The sequence below is a fragment of the Galeopterus variegatus genome, unplaced genomic scaffold, assembly GCF_000696425.1.
Source record: "Galeopterus variegatus unplaced genomic scaffold, G_variegatus-3.0.2 Scaffold1096, whole genome shotgun sequence".
Taxonomy (NCBI): domain Eukaryota; kingdom Metazoa; phylum Chordata; class Mammalia; order Dermoptera; family Cynocephalidae; genus Galeopterus; species Galeopterus variegatus.
Window position 1 is genome coordinate 177,893 of NW_007727207.1, and position 17,466 is coordinate 195,358.

The following is a 17,466-nucleotide window of genomic DNA, read 5'->3' on the forward strand; positions in this document are numbered from 1 at the left end:
CAGGGTTTTGGTGAGGATTAGTAAGTATGACAAAGCCTGACAACCAGGAGGTGCTTGTGAATGTCTGTTCTTCTTCTCTGTTAACCCTGAACTTAAATAATAGGGGTGGTGCTGCAGCATTTTGAGGTCAGGGTACAGATGTGTGCAATCTACTCTGAAATGCATCAAAAAATAAGGTGGGTTGATAGACAGAGTGGTCGATAGATTGTTATGTATTGATAAAATAATTATAATAAACTTTTTTTTCCTTTTTGTCTTTTTTTACTGACCGGTAACGGGATCGCAACCCTCGGTGTTGCGCCCGCACCGCGCTCAGCCAGTGAGTGGGAACCGGTCTCCACATGGGATCCGAACCCTCAGCAGGAGCGCCGCCGCACTCCCAAGCGGCGCACTCTCCAGTGCCCACCGGGCCGGCCCATAATAAACTTTTAATCATGGATATACAAGTGCTCATGAGCAAAATTCTTTCAACTTTATCATATGTTTGAAATTCTTCATAGTAAATTTTTTTTAAAAATGAGACACAAACAGGACAATTTCACACAAAAACAGAGTTTAGCAGTCTTTCCCTGAAAAAATGACTAAAGGAGGTAATTCAGGAACAAGTAAAATGACCACCGAAGGAAATGTGATAACTGAAATACAGGAAAAAGAGCCTATAATTTAGGAGGAGAATCATTGGAGTTAATGTATTCTTAGGTTTCATGACTGTCTGGAGGGATTTAAGATATTAACCTTAGATTTTGTTAATGCTTCCTATCTCACAGTGTTGCTGTGGGAATTAAATAAATTAATATATATAAGATACTTAAAACACAGCCTGTCACATGGCATTTATTTACCATATGCAGTTTATATATATTTATATTTATATATTTATTTACATATATGTTTTACTTCTGTTATTAATGTTAACATTATTTTCAATATGCAACCATTAAAAGAAAAAGATAAAGTATACAATTCTCAGCCTTGTAAAGAGAAAAAAATGATTAGGAAACACAGGACAAAAAAATTCTCAACTTCAAAATGGTAAAAATTAAAATAAAAGAAAAAGTGAAACAAGCAGAAAACACAAAGCAGGGAGGTAGAAAATAACTAAATATATATCAGTGATCACAATGAATGTAGATAGACCAAACTCTTCAGATAAAAAACAGATAAGCAAATGAGATAACAACAACAATTTCATAAACAAGCTCAATATTTGCTATTTCTTAACAATGGAACTATAACTTAAAGACATAGAAAGTTGGAAGGAAAAGATGAAAAAATATATAACAGGCAAACATAAGCTAACCAAAAAATCTGATAACTATATTAACATCCAACAAATAGATTTTAAGATGAAAACAATTATTAGTAACAAGGTTACTATGTAACAAGGCTAAATTCATCAGAAATGTGTAATCCCAAACTACGCATTTGACAAAGCCTCAAAATGTGATAGACTCACAGAGAGAAATAGACACCTCTACCATTATGGTATGAAAATTGAACATACTTCTCTCAATTAGTGGTAGGTCAAGCAGACCAAAATACTTATAAAAGTATACAAAAATTGAACAAAAATATCAACTAGCTAGGTTTAACAAACACATTGAATCAGAAATCAGACAGTACATATTAATGTCTACATTCTACACATAGAACATTTACAAAATTTAGACCTACCAGATCTCAATAAATTCAAAGAACTGGAATCATACGCAACATGCTCTTTGACCACTATGCAATTAAATTGAAATTAATAACAAAAATATAAATTTAAAAATATATGTATTTGAAAATTTAAGAAGTTTACTTCTGAATAATGTTTCAACAAGAAACCACATTTAATTTAAAGGAAACTTAAAATACTAAAAATTTAATGAAAGTGAAGATAATATATATCAAAACTAATGGGATACTGCCAAAGCAGTGTTTTGAGATACATTTGTGCTTTAACAGATTGCACTAGAGAGGAAGAAAGGCAGGAACTTGAGGAGCTGAGTTAACAAGTTAGAAAAATAACTCCACAAAATTAACTTTTCCAACTTAACAAGTTAGAAAAATAACTCCAGAAAATTAAAATTAAAAAAAGCAGAAAGAAGAAATGATCAAAAGTAAATGAAGTAGGAAGTAAACATATGAGTATAATAGAATCAAATAATGTCAAAAGGTAATTCTTTAAGGAGATTACTAAAATAGAGAAACTTTTGCTGAGATTGATGAAAAAAGAGAAGTCACAAACAAAAAATAGTAAGAATGAAAGGAGCCATAATTACAAACATAACAGAGATGTTAAAAAAAAAAGAAATGCTATGAACAATATTATACAATAAACATAAAAATCTGATGAGATGAATAAATTCTAGGAAAGAATAACATCAAAATGTACTCAAGAAGAAATAAAAGCTTTGATAAGAGAACCTAAATCAAAAGTTATAATCCTTCTTTAGAGACCCAGATGGTTATAGAGGTAAGTTTTAATAAACTTTTAAATAATTTTTTATCCAATATTATACAAACCTTTTCAGAGAATGAGCAAAAGAAGGAACACTCCCCCATTTATTGTAATAGACCCCTGTAACCTTGGTAACAAAGCCAGACAAGGACGGTATAAAAGAGTTTTCAGAATATCTCACTCATAAAAATGTTTGCAAAGATCCTAAATAAAATATTAGCAAACTAAATATAGCATTGTAATAAAACAGAGAATACACCAAGATCAAGTTGAGTTTATCTCAGTAGTGCAAGTGTGGTTTATAAATTAAAAAATTTGTAAATCTAACCCAGTACTTTCTACATCTCAATAGACAAAGAGAAAGCAATTGATAAAAGTAAATATATATATATATATTTATATTTATATTTAATATAAATATAATTATATATATATTATATATAATATATTTAATATATATATAATATATATATATTTACTATATACATAGTAAACAAGGAATGAAAGGGAATGTCCTTAATAATTGATAAATGTTGACCAAAATGATAGCCAATATCATTCTCAATGGTGAAATGCTAGAGGCGATAATTTTAAATTCAGGAATAAAACAAGGATACCATGAGTATCACTGCTGTAATAGCTGAAATCCTAGCTAGCCGAGAAAGAGAATAAAATCACAAGTCATGAGGATAGGAAAGGAAACAATAGAACTATCATAACTGTCATATGATATTGCTCAGTTTACATTAAACTGAAAAGTATAGACAGCCCCCACAGCCTGCCCCACCAAGGTGAGCTGAGGAGACCCACACGGCCTGGGCGACCTCTCCCCCACTGGGCCCGGAGGGAAGCTCCAGTCCTCATGGCCTGCCCCACCCGGGTGAGCCAAAGAGACCCACATGGTGCTGGGAGCTCATTCTGTGGCCACAGATTCTGGAACAGAACCTGAGATGATGTAACATAGCCACCACCACACCTACTGTCAAGCAAAGACAATTCATCACCACAGTAGCAGCCAGGGCCACTCCAAAGTTAACCTACTGCTCACTCAACTACACTGATGTAAGAAGAGTCACAAATAAAGCCTGCAAATAGAGGAAGAAATCTTTATCTTCATAGGCAACCTCAGTGTAATAGAAGAAGCAAAACCTCTACCAAATGACCAAACATCAACAAAAAAATACTAGAACTACAAATAAACAAGAAGATATGACACCACTGAAGGAATACAGTAATGCTTAAAATTCAGACTCCATGGAAAAGGGAATCCTTGAAATGTCTGAAAAAGAATTCCAAGCAATGATCTTAAGAAAACTTAAAGAAATAAAAGAAGACTCAATTAGAGAACACAATGAAACAAGAAAAAATATCCAATATATGAAGGAAATTTACAAAGAGATTAACACCTTTAAAAAGAGTGTAACAGAACTCCCAGAAAAGAAAGATTCACTCAATGAAATAAAAAACACAACAGAGAGTTTGAGCAGCAGGGCAGAGCAAGCAGAAGAAAGAGTTTCAGATCTTGAAGATGGTCTTTTTGAAATAACCCAGGCAGACCAAAAAAGAATTAAAAATAATGAGGAAAATCTAAGAGAGATAGCAGACAACCTCAACTGCTCTAACATCTGAATTGTGGGTATTCAAGAAGGGAAGGAAAAGGAAAAGGTATTGAAAACCTATTCAAGGAAATAGTAACAGAAAACTTCCAAGGTGTAGGGAGAGATACAGACCTTCAGATTCAAGAAGCTCAAAGGTCCCAAAACAGATTCACTCCAAAAAGATCCTCCTGAAGATGCATTATAGTCAAATTTGCAAAGCTCAAAGACAAAGAGAGAATTCTAAAAGCAGCAAGAGAAAAGTGTCAAGTCATCTATAGGGGAGCCCCCATCAGACTAATACCAGACTTCTCAACCAAAACCCTATATGCCAGAAGAAAGTGGAATGACATATTCAAAATACTAAAAGAAAAAAATTTCCAGCCAAGAATTCTTTACCCAGCAAGGTTCTCCTTCAGAAATGAGGGAGAAATTGTGTATTTCCCACAGAAACAAAAGTTGTGGGAGTTCACCACCACACAACCAGCCCTACAAGAAATTCTCAAGGGAGTCCTTCACCCAGAATCTGAATAGTGATGACCACTATCACAAATACACAAGAAAGATCAAAACCCAGCATTGAAACAAAAATGCCAGCAAGAAAGAGAAAGAAGCTAAATCATGCCACCTTAAATTTCCAACTAACATTGAAGAAGAGAAATAAAGGAAAAAGTAATGTTCAAAAGATATTTAAATCATCTAAACAAGAAGCAATTAAATGACAAGAATTAAACAATACTTGTCAATAACTACCCTAAATGTGAATGGATTAAACTCCCCATTCAAAAGACATAGACTGACTGATTGGATTAAAAAGCTAGACCTAAGTATATGCTCTCTTCAAGAGACGCACCTTACCTGTAGAGACACACACAGACTAAAAGTGAAGGGATGGAAAAAGATATACCATGTAAACAGAAAACAAAAGTGAGCAGGGGTAGCTATTCTTACATAAAAAAAGACTTTAAACCAAAAAACATAAAAAGAGACAAAGAAGGCCACTATATAATTATAAAAGGATTTATCCAGCTAGAGGACATAACAATCATAAATATATATGCACCCAATACTGGAGCACCCAGATATATAAAGCAAACACTCTTAGACCTAAAGAAAGAAATAGGCCCTAATAATAGTAGGTGATGGAACACCCCTCTCTCAGTATGAAACAGATGTTCCAGGCAACAAATCAACAAAGAGACACAGGATTTAATCTGGGCAAAGGAGCTGAATAGACATTTTTCTTTTTTTTTTTTTTTTTCCTTTTTTTTGTCTTTTTTCGTGACCGGCAACGGATCACAACCCTCAGTGTCGCGCCCATACCGGACCGGGACCGGCCACGGGATTGCAACCCTCGGTGTTGCTCCCGCCCCTCGCTCAGCCAGTGAGCGGCCGGTTTGTATGTGGGATCCAAACTCTTGGCGGAAGCGCCACCGCGCTTCCCAAGCGGCACACTATAGCAGTGCGCCACCGGGCCGGCCCTGAATAGACATTTTTCAAAGGAAAACATACAAATGGCCAACAGGTACATGAAAAAATGTTCAACATCACTAGTCATCAGGGAAATGCATGTTGAAACTACATTGAGATACCACCTCACTCCAGTTAGACTGGTTATAATCAAAAAGATGGTGAATAACAAATGCTGGTGAGGGTGTGGTGAGAAGAGAATTCTCCTGCACTGTTGGCGGGACTGTAAATTAGTACAGCCACTTCAGGAAACAGTATGGAGGTTTCTCAAACAACTACAGATAGATCTTCCATATGATCCATCAATTTCACTTCTGGGTATATAACCAGAGGAATGGAAATCTTCATTTTGAAGGAATACCTGCACTACCATGTTCATCACAGCTCTGTTTACAATAGCCAAGACATGGAACCAACCTAAATGTCCATCAATGGATGATTGGATAAAGAAACTGTGGTATATATACATCATGGAATACTACCATGCAATAAAAAAGAATGAAATTCTCCCATCTGCAACAACGTGGATAAGCCTGGAGAAACATGTTGAGTTAAATAAGTAAAGCACACAGGAACAAATACCACATGTACTCACTCATATATGGGAGCTAAGAGAGGAAGAATGAAGGGAGGAAAGACCACAGTGGTGCACTGGACTTGCAGAGGGAGGGAACATACCTAGGGCTACAAAGTGGAGAGGAGGAGGATGCAGGAGGAGGAGGGAGGTCAGGGATAATCGGGTGGGGGACATGGGGTACAAATGTAGTTTGTGGTAATGGGTATGCTGCCAGTATGAATCTGGCCTTCACATCCTGGGCATGAGGGTAACAATTAGTTTTGAATCTCATGAATATTCATGAGCAATAAAAAATGTATAGAAAAATAATTAAAATTAAGACTGTTTTTGCAGGATGACTAATTTAAGAACAATTGCATTTATATAGGCCAGCAATACTTTATAAAATATATAGGAAAAAATAAACTCACTTCTATTTATAGTTACCCCCCTCAAATGAAACACTAAAAATATGTCTAACAATAGATTGTTATCTATTGCAATTGCAAGGAACAGAGCAACACCTTGGGTCCTAGGCAGGAGCCGAGGGCAGCTCTCTCCACCCAGAAGCAGGCAAGAGAGCACACCAAAAACACCACTTCTGCATGGGTGAACCACCACAGCCATAGCTGCTAAGAAAGTGGCTCAATGCCACAGCAGTAACCAGAGCCACTGAGCAGTTAGCCTGCCGGATGCTTGCCTGCATTGACACAGGAGAGTCACAAGCAGAGACCATAAAAAGAAAAGGACATCTCTCTCCTCAAAGCCCACTCCAGAGTAATAGAAGAAGCAACTGCTCTACCAGTTGACCAGACATCAACATAGAGATACTAGAAATATGAAAACCCAAGAAAATATGACCCCACCAAAAGAATACAGTCATTCTCAAATACCAGACCCTATAGAGCAAGAAACCCTTGAAATGACTGGAAAGGAATTCTGAGCAACAATCTTAAGGAGACTCTCTGAGATATGAGAAGACTCAGACAAGATAATCAAATGAGAAAAAAAATCCAGGATATGAAGGAGGAAATTTACAAAGACATTAATACTTACAAAAAGAATGTAGCAGAACTCATGGAACAGAAAGATTCACTCAACAGAATAAAAAACACAACAAAAAGCTTAAGTAGTAGGCTAGAACATGCAGAAGAAAGAACTTCTGATCTTGAAGATAGTCTTTTAGAAATAACCTAGTGTGGGCAAAATAGAATAATTTAGTCAGGCGACCTGGACGTTTCTTGCAAACAAATTGTATGTGGGTGGGGTTAGTGTCCATGTGCACCCATGTATCTTTCTAGTTAATTACTATTGTGTATTCTTCAGTTTGTGAAGCAGGCTGGCCACAGAGAGCTTGCATCTAACAATAGAGCATGTTTACTCTGCTCGAAGCTGCTCAGTTTCAGTTTCTCTTTGGACCTTGCTGGTAGCAATTGAGTTTCTGAGTTTCTCCTTTGTATTGCCTAGCTCCTAGATGTGTGTGTGCTGAATAAAGACTATTCCTCCTTCAACCAAGGCTCCAAGGACCTTTTTGCTGGTTACCTAGCTTGTAGACCTGCATGTGAAGGGTTTGTGAATGGGCTCGAGGGGCCTGTGAGCTTCAGACCCAGCCCTATCTCTACACCTAGGTGGGAAAAAAAAAAGGAAAAAAGAATTTTTAAAAAATGAAGAAAATCTAAGAGACCTTAGAAGACAACCTTAAATGGGTGTTCCAGAAGGGGAGGAGAAAGGAAAAGGCATGGAAAACCTATTCAATGAAATAATAATGAAAAACTTCCCAGGTATAGGGAGAGGGACATGGACCTTCAGATCCAGGAGGCTCAAAGATTCCCAAGCAGGTTCAACCCAAAAAGATCCTCTCCAAGACACATTATAGCCAAACTGGCAAAGCTCAAAGACGAAGAGAGAATCTTAAAAGAAGCAAGAGAAAAGTGTCAAGTCACCTATAAGGGAACCCCTATTAGACTAACAGCAGACTTCTCAATAGAAACTCTACAGGCCAGAAGAAAATGGGATGATATGTTCAAAAAACTAAAAGAGAAAAACTGCCACCCAAGAATATTATACCCAGCAAGGTTATCCCTCAGAAACGAGGGAAAAATAGTGTATTTTCCAGACAAACAATAACTCCAGAATTTCACCACCACATGACCAGCTGTACAAGAAATCCTCAAGTCTTGCATCTGGAATCTGAAAATCAATAATCATTATCTTGAATATACAAGAAAGAACAAAACCCACTAGCAGAACAAAAATGCAAATGAGAAAGAGAAAGAATTATTTTAGTAATTTAGGTCTTTCTTTTTTTCTTGGTCAGTCTAGATAAAGGTTTGCAAATTTTGTTGATCTTTTTAAAGAATCAACTTTTGGTTTTGTTGATTTTCTCTACTGTTTTTTAATTCCCTAATTCATATATTTCTGCTGTAATCTTTGTTATTTCCTATTTGCATTTGGTTTAGTTTGCTCTTCTTTTTCTATTTTCTTAAAGTAGAAGTTTACATTACTGATTTGAGATTTTCCATATTTTTGATATAGGTATTTACAAGTGTAAATTAGTTTACATTACTGATTTGAGATTTTCCATATTTTTGATATAGGTATTTACAAGTGTAAATTAGTTTACATTACTGATTTGAGATTTTCCATATTTTTGATATAGGTATTTACAAGTGTAAATTAGTTTACATTACTGATTTGAGATTTTCCATATTTTTGATATAGGTATTTACAAGTGTAAATTTTCCTCTAAGCACTGCATGAGCCTGGCATCCTGTAAATTTTGATATGTCTTGCTTTGGAAAAAAAAAAAAGATGTGCAAGGCCTGTATGAAGAAACATTTTAAATGCTATTAAAAGATATCAGGGTTGGCTCAGTTGTTTAGAGCACAGCCTTATAACACTAAGGTCGTGGATCCGGATCCCCATGCTGGCCAGCCACAAAAATAAATAAATAAATAAAATAAAATAAAATGAAATAAATAAATAAATAATAAATAAACTATAAAACACATCTAAGACCTAAACAAGTGAAGAGATACCATGATTTTGGTTTAAAAGACTATTCAATAAAGAAATCAATTGCCTCAAATGCCCAACAGCTTTTCAAGAATTATTACTATGTTTTTACACAATTTAGATGGAGGACAAAAGCTCCAGAATAGTAAGAACACTAATAAAGAGGAAAAATAAGGTAGAGTAACTTCTTCTAACAGGTATCTATATTTATTTTAAAGTTAGGGTAACTGAAACAGTATGGTATTGGCCCAGTGAGAGACAAACTGACCCATGGAACAGAATGGAGAACCAAACATAGTTCCATACCTTTTTGAAACAGGAGGTATAAGAGAGGTAGCAGCATAGGTTACTAGAATAGGACGAACTGTTTCATCAATGCTCTTAGGGCCATTTGTTATCCACTTGGGAAAAATGAAATTGGATCCCAACCTCATGCCATACACAAAAATCAATTCCAGATAGATTAGAAACTTAAATATGAGAGGCAAAAGACTCAAACCTTAAGAAAAAAAATACTGGAGAATATTTTTTAAAGTTTGGAGTAGTAGATATTTTTTTAAACAAAATACATTAAATATTAACTATGAAAGACTGACCTAATCAACTTTATTGAGATGAGGGATTTCTGTACATCAAAAGTACCAAAAAGAAAATGAAGACATGCCCCAATCTAGAAAATATTTTTAATACATATAAACAAAAAATGACCATTACTCTTCATATGTTAAAAATTCCTTTCCTTTTAGTTGAAGGAAAAAGAAAAACAAGCAATAGAAAAATAAGACTTGGCAATAAAAAGGTATTTCATAGAAAGGGAAATATGAATGGTAAATAAATATGTAAAATATGGTCAATCTAATCTATATGCAGGGAAATGTCAACTAAGAACATATGAGATATATTTCAACTGAACTGTATTATCAAATGTCAATACATCTGAAAATACTAAGTGTTAGAGAAATTTAAATACTGTATAGTTAAGAGTGCTAATTGGTACAATCACTTTGGAAAATGATTTGGTACTATCTGGTAAAGTTGAGGACATAACAAACATCTTCTCCAACCCAACAATTCCACTTCTAGAGGTATGTGCATGTATACCCTAGAGAATTTTTGCACATGTGCACTGGAAAATAGATACAAGTATGTCCTTAATCATGTTGTTCATAAAAGCAAAAACCTGGAAACAACTCAATTGTTCATTTTTGGGACTAGATAAATAAATGTGTTATATTCACACACAATAGTATATTAAATAGCTAAGAATGTGAATAAACTTAAGCAACATGTAAGAAACTAGATAAATCTTGGAAAAAATTCTGACTGTAAAAAAGCTAGTCAAAGAAGGTTGCATTTGGGCCGGCCCGGTGGCACACTAGAGAGTGCGCCGCTTGGGAGTGTGGCAGCGCTCCCGCTGAGAGTTCGGATCCCATGGGGAGACTGGTTCCCGCTCACTGGCTGAGCGTGGTGCGGGCGCAACACCGAGGGTTGCGATCCCGTTGCCGGTCCCTGGTACGGGCGCGACACCAAGGGTTACGATCCCGTTACTGGTCAGTAAAAAAGACAAAAAAAAGGAAAAAAAAAAAAAAAAGAAGGGTGCATTCACTATGGTACTATGATTATAAAGCTCAAAAACAGGCAAAACTAAGTAATGTATTGCTTAAAGATATACACATAAACCATTTTTCAAAGGACCAAAGATGAACACAAATTTCAGGATTTTGTTTATCCCAGGCCAATCAATCAGGAGGAAACACATAGGTTATTTCAAAGACCATAGGCAATAGTCTGGTTCTTAATGGCTCCTTAGTTGATTGATGGGTTCTCACACATTCCTTTTACAATTATATTTTACAAGCCACATAGACATTGAATAGGTTATTTTGTATGAATAAAGTATTACATTAAATGTTAGGCAGGAGCCAAATCATCCCATGACTTGCTGGTCATATTAAAAGTTTAGACTTCATTTTTCCATTTAATTCTTATTTCCTATGGGACTTGTCAGCATCTGCACAGTCAAGAGTCAGATCATGAGCCAAGTCATCATGACTTTGTAAAATCTTTTGCCCCCGCCCCGCCACCTTCCCTTTAGTCAGCACCCCTTTCCCTGCCCAACTCGCTGCCAATTGAAGACCCAGTGCTCTGCTGACTGTTTGGATGAGAGGTTCCCAGGGTGGATCTCTGCTTGGGAGAGGCTCACGTCACACCCACAGCATCCCCCACCCCTTCTTGGAGGGCTCGTGACCATCACAAGGTTCACAGCTGACAGTGGTCCCTGGAGCCTTTTTATATGAGTGTGGGCTTCTCAGAGCTTGTTCATCAAAGACCTGGATAAGCAGGCATGTGGGACCTGCCTATCCACCAGCCTCTGCCCCCAGGAGCTTTGTGGACTCACCAACTTTCTCTCTGACTCTGTTTTTTTTTTCTTTAAATGAGTCATCATCATATTAGCAGATTCTGAGGACAATTGGGATTCGCACTTAATAAAAACTGCTGGGAATGTGAACCAGAAATGTCCACAGAAGCACATGGGGATGGACGGTGGAAGACTTCATGGTAAGTTCCCCGTGCCCCCAACTCAGGGTTTAGGTCAGTCTGGCACCTGACACAACAGAGCTGGGGCCATGATTCATCATAGTCTTTTGCAAAACTAGGATTGGGATCATTCCCAACTGTTGGCCTGAGCAGAGGTTAACACTTCTACATGCACTTTTCAAACAACGTGAGTGTGGCCCAGAATGCCTTCAAAGGTTGTTGTGCATGTGCACAGGCCAACTTTTGACTGTGAATAACTCAGCCACTGGCAAATGCTGAAACTCCTGACTGAGTTTGTGGGGCCAACAAATATGAACATGACTTAATTAAAAACATTCTCTCTGTCCCAAGAACCATCGAAAAACTCATACCCAGAAAGTTAAGTTCAATGTCCCCAGGAGGACCTTTGGGTGTTGATGAAACAGTTCAAGTAAGTGGGCCCAACCAGGGACCCCTGACCAAGTCCAGGCCAGAGGCAGAGGATAGAATAGGGCAGCTGTGGACATGGCAGTGGGAGCCCTCCTGGGGCTGTGCTAGGTCTTCCTATCTCAGCTTCTCCTGGGCACATGGCGACATGGTTAGGATCACAAGTTATGGTCATCCAGACACAGCTCTCTACATTCCTCACTTTCATGACTTTGGAGAAAGTACTTAATCTTTCTGGGCTTCAATTTCCTCATCTGTAAAATGGGGATAATAGTGCCAGCCTCCTTGGATAAAGGGGGCTGTGGGGATTAATTGTTTTTCTTCATAAAAAAAATGACTCGGTACACAAGGCCTGACGCAAGTTTGGAGTTTAATATTGGCTAGCCGGTTTTTGTGGTTGCCGGCTTGTGAAGCAACCCCATGCTGCTCTTCTGTTACCTGTTCACGTGGAGCCCCCCAGGCCAACCCACCCAGAGCTGCTAGGAGTGAGTTCTGATTCTGACCAGTCCACTTCCCAGGTTTGGTGTCGGGATAATGCTGGCCTTCCAAAATGAGTCTGAGAGTGTTCCCTCCTCTTCAATGTTTTGGAAAAGTTGGAAAAAAACTGGTATTAATTCTTTAAATCTTTGATAAAATTCCCCAGGGAAGCCATCTGGTCCTCGGCTTTCCTTTGTTGGAAGATTTATGATTACAGATTCAATATTCTTCCTTGATATTGATCTGTTAAGATTTTCTATTTCTTTATGATTCGGTCTTGGTAGGTTTTATGTTTCAAGGAATTTTTCCATTTCTTCCAGGTTATCCAATTTTTTGGTATATAATTCTTCATAGTACTCTCTTATGATTCTTCATACTTCAGTTATAATGTCTTCTGTTTCTGATTTTATTAATGATTTTACTCATTTGAGTCTATTATTTTTTTAGTCTAGCTAACGGTTTGTAAATTTTGTTAATCTTTTCAAAAAACCAACTCATAATTTTGTTGATCTTTTCTATTTTTTTCTACCCTCTGTTTCATTTATTTCTGCTCTAATTATTATTTTCTTCCTCTGCTAACTTTGGACTTAGTTTGTTCCTTTTTTTATACTGCCTTGAGGTGTAAGTTAGGCTGTTTATTTGAGATCTTTCTTTTTTCTTCACATGTTTATTGCTATAAACATCCTTCTTAAAACTGCTTTTGTTGCACCCCATAAGTTTTATTATGTGTATGTTTATTTTTGTTTATCTTCAAGATTTAAAAAATTTCCCTTTTGATTTATTCTTTGACCCATTGGTTGTTTAAGGGTGTGTGAATTTTCTAATTTTCCTCCTGTTGATTTCTAGTTTTATACCATTGTGATTAGAAAAGATTCTTGATATGATTTCAATCTTGTTAAATTTGTTAAGACTAGTTTTGTGGCCCAACACATGATCTGTCCTGGAGAGTGTTTTGTGTGTGCTTGAGAGAATGTGTATTCTGTTGAGTTGGATGGAAAATCTATATATGTCTGTTGGGTCTATTTGGTCTAAAGTGTAGTTAAAGTCTGCTGTTTCCTTACTGATTTTCTGTCTGGATGATCTGCTCATTTCTGAAAGTGGGGTATGAAGTCCCCTAATATTGTATTGCTATTTCTCTGTTCAGATCTTTCATATCTGCGTTATATATTTAGATGCTCCAATATTGGGTGCATATATGTCCACAATTGTACTCTTTTGAGGAATTGACTCCTTTATCATTATAAAATGGTCTTGTCTCGTTACAGATTTTTTTTTTTTTTTGTCTTTTTCCGTGTCCGGCAATGGATCGCAACCCTCAGTGTTGCCCCCGTACCGGACCGGGACCGGCAACGGGATCGCAACCCTCGGTGTTGCCCCCGCACCTCGCTCAGCCAGTGAGCGGGAACCAGTCTGTATGTGGGATCCGAACCCTCGGCAGGAGCGCCGCCGCGCTTCCCAAGCGGCGCACTAGCGCAGTGCGCCACCGGGCCGGCCCTCATTATAGTTTTTTTAAAGTCTCTTTTGTCTGCTATAAGTACAGCTCTCCCTGTTTTCTTTTGATTTTCGTTTGCATGAAATATCTTTTTCCATCTCTTCACTTTCAGTTTGTGTGTGTCCTTAAAAGTGAAGAAGTGAGTCTCTTGCAGGTTCCATGTAGTTGGTTCTTTTTCTTTTTTATGGTGTTTTTATTGTGTTTTTTTAATTGAAAGATAGTTTATTATTGTTTCTTATTTTTGTATCCATTCAGCCTCTTTATATCTTTTGATTGGAGAATTTAACTCATTTTTATTTAAAGTCATTATTGATAGGTAAGGACTGAATTTTGCCATTTTGTTCATTGTTTTCTGGCTGTTTATAGTTTCTTTCTTTCTCTCTTGCTGTCTTCCTTTGTGATGTAAAAGATTTTCTGTGGTGGTAGGTGTTGATTTCTTTATCTCTCTCTCTTTTGTGTATCTGCTATAGGTTTTGGCTCGGTGGTTATCATGCGGCTTGCATATAACATATTGTAGTTATAACAGACTATTTTAAGCTAATAACAATTTAACTTTGACCACATACAAAAACTCTACTTTTTACTCTCCCCTACTTTTTTTTTGATATCACAATTTACATCTTTTTATATAGTGCATTCATTAACAAGTTATTGTAGCTATAGTTATTTTTAATACTTTTGTCTTTTAACCTGTAAACTAGAGTTAAAAGTGATTTATGCACCACCATTAGTTTTACATTATTCTGAATTTGACTATATACTTACCTTTACCAGTGAGCTTTATACTTTTATAAGTTTTTATGTTACTAATTAGCACTGTTTCATTTCAGCTTGAAAACTCCCTTTAGCATTTCTTTTTTTTTTTTTTTTCCTTTTTGTCTTTTTTCGTGTCCGGCAACAGATCGCAACCCTCAGTGTCGCACCCGTACTGGACCGGGACCAGCAACGGGATCGCAACCCTCGGTGTTGCGCCCGCACCTCACTCAGCCAGTGAGCAGGAGCCGGTCTGTATGTGGGATCCGAACCCTCGGCGGGAGTGCTGCCGCGCTCCCAAGCGGCGCACTGTAGCAGTGCGCCACCGGGCCGGCCCCCTTTAGCATTTCTTGTCAGGCAGGTCTAGTGCTGATGAACTCCCTCAGTTTTTGTTTGTCTGGGAAAGTCTTTATCTGTTCTTCATTTCTGAAGGACAGCTTTGCTAAGTAAAGTGTTACTGTTTGACGGTTGTTTTCTTTCATCGCTTTGAATAGATATGCTGCTCAACTTATGATGGTGTCACATCTAACAAACCCATTGAAAGTTGAAAATATTGTAAATTGAAAATGCATTTAATACACCTAACCTACTGATCCTCCTAGCTTAGGCTGGCCTACCTTAAACATGCTCAGAACACTTATATAAGTCTATAGTTGGGCAAAATCATGTAATACAAAGCTTATTTTATTATAAAGTGTTGAATATCTCATGTAACTTGTTGAATACTGTACTGAAAGTGAAAAACAATGGTTACATGGGTACCATCCTAAAAAATCATTGTCAGTCGAGGACCAGATGTAATAAGAATCTTTTTTGTTCTTTTTAATTAATTAATTAATTTTTAATTTTTTTTTTGCTGGTTGGCCAGTGTGGGGATCTGAACCCTTGTCCTTGGTGTTATAACACATGCATTAATCAACTGATCTATCTGTCCAGTGCCTGCATTAGAATCTTATAGCCCTCTGTCTTCTCCATTGTTCTATTTTTGTCAGTCATTTATTTTACATACATTGTAAACTCCATCTCACCATGCTGTTATTTTTGCTTTAACAGTTATTTGTTCATTATGAAGCTTAAGAGAAAAAAAAAAACAGTTTTATTTTATTTTATTTTATTTTATACTTACCCATTCTTGTGTTCTTCAATCATTCTTACAGATCTTATAGATATTTATAGGTCCATCTGGTATAATTTCCCCTTATACTAAATAACTTTATTTAGTATTCCTTGAAGGTCTACTGGCAATGAATTATCTCAGCTTTCATTTGCCTGAAAATGTTCTCTCACACATCTCAGAGCTTTAAAGCTTCCCTCGCGTTGTCTTCTGGCCTCAATTATTTCTGATGCAAAGTCACCTATCATTAGATTGTTGCTGTTCCTCTGAATGTGATGTGTCAGTTTTTCTCTCCACTTTTAAGATTAGTTTATTATCTTTGCTTTTCTGAAGTCGGCTATGATCTTCCTTTACATGGTTTTCTTTTTGTTTTTTCATTTGCTAAGCTTATTGGCTCTTTAGGTTGATGTTTTTTTCATGGAAATTTTGAAAGTCCTCCTTTCTGATATTCTGAGCCTGAACACCAAAATGTGGTGTTCATCTCACCAGGACCACCTTCCTCTTTTTAAAGTTCTACCTCCTAATGCTGAAGTCAAAAAATTGTCCACAAGCAGAGAGCCAAGGTAACTGAGGGGCTCATTTCATGTATTTTTTTCTCTCAGGGATCCTAGTCCCACAGTACCTAGTGTTCAACACTTGAATACAATATCTTCATATATTTGTATAGCTTTGTAATTATTTATGCTGGAAAGGTAATTCTGGCATGAGTTACTCCAACTTGGCCAAAAGTGGAAGTTCCTCTGTGTGTACATTTGAGATGCATATAATAAAGAGAACAATCAAGAATTAATATTCTTAAGGCAACTCTATGAATTTCAACCCAATTTGAATTGAAAACACTTTGTAAGTAAATGCAGATAGTATGTGATAAGAGTTTGGATAAGTTGCCTCCCCAAAACTCATGTGGAAATCTGATCCCCAACGTGACAGTGTTGGGAGCTGTTTGAGGCACGGGGCAGATCCCTTATGAATGGATTAATGCTCTCCCTGGGGGTGAGGGTAGTGAGTAAGTTCTCACTCTATTAGTTCCTGCAAGAGCTGGTTGTTTAAAAGACCCTGGCACCACCCCTCTCTCTCTCACTTCCTCTCGCCATGGGATCTGCTTGTACCCGCCGGCTGCCTGCCACTTTCCATCATGAGTAGAAGCAGCCTGAGGTCCACACCAGATGCAGCTGTCCCAGAATCATAAGCCAAATAAACTTCTGTTCTTTATAAATTACCCAGTCTCAGGTAGTTCTGTTATAGCAACACAAAAATGGACTAATACAATATGTAAATATTATGATTTGAAAAATTATCTAAATATAAGATGTGTCTACTATGGTTTTTGCACTTGGATGTGGTAGGTAGGAAAATTCTTGTATAGCTAACAACTCTTGGAGATTTTAGCATGAGTTGAAGGGCCTTATTTTCCCATTGAGATAGTTTCCAAAGGTGAGGTGAATGTTTCTTTATGTCCTAACATTATTATCATAGATTGGATAGTCCTGAGAAGCTTGGACTATCGTAAAATTAATAACTTTAAGAGAGATGATTTAAATAGTGTGCAAGTTTAAGGTGTAGATATAGAATAAAGCTGCTATT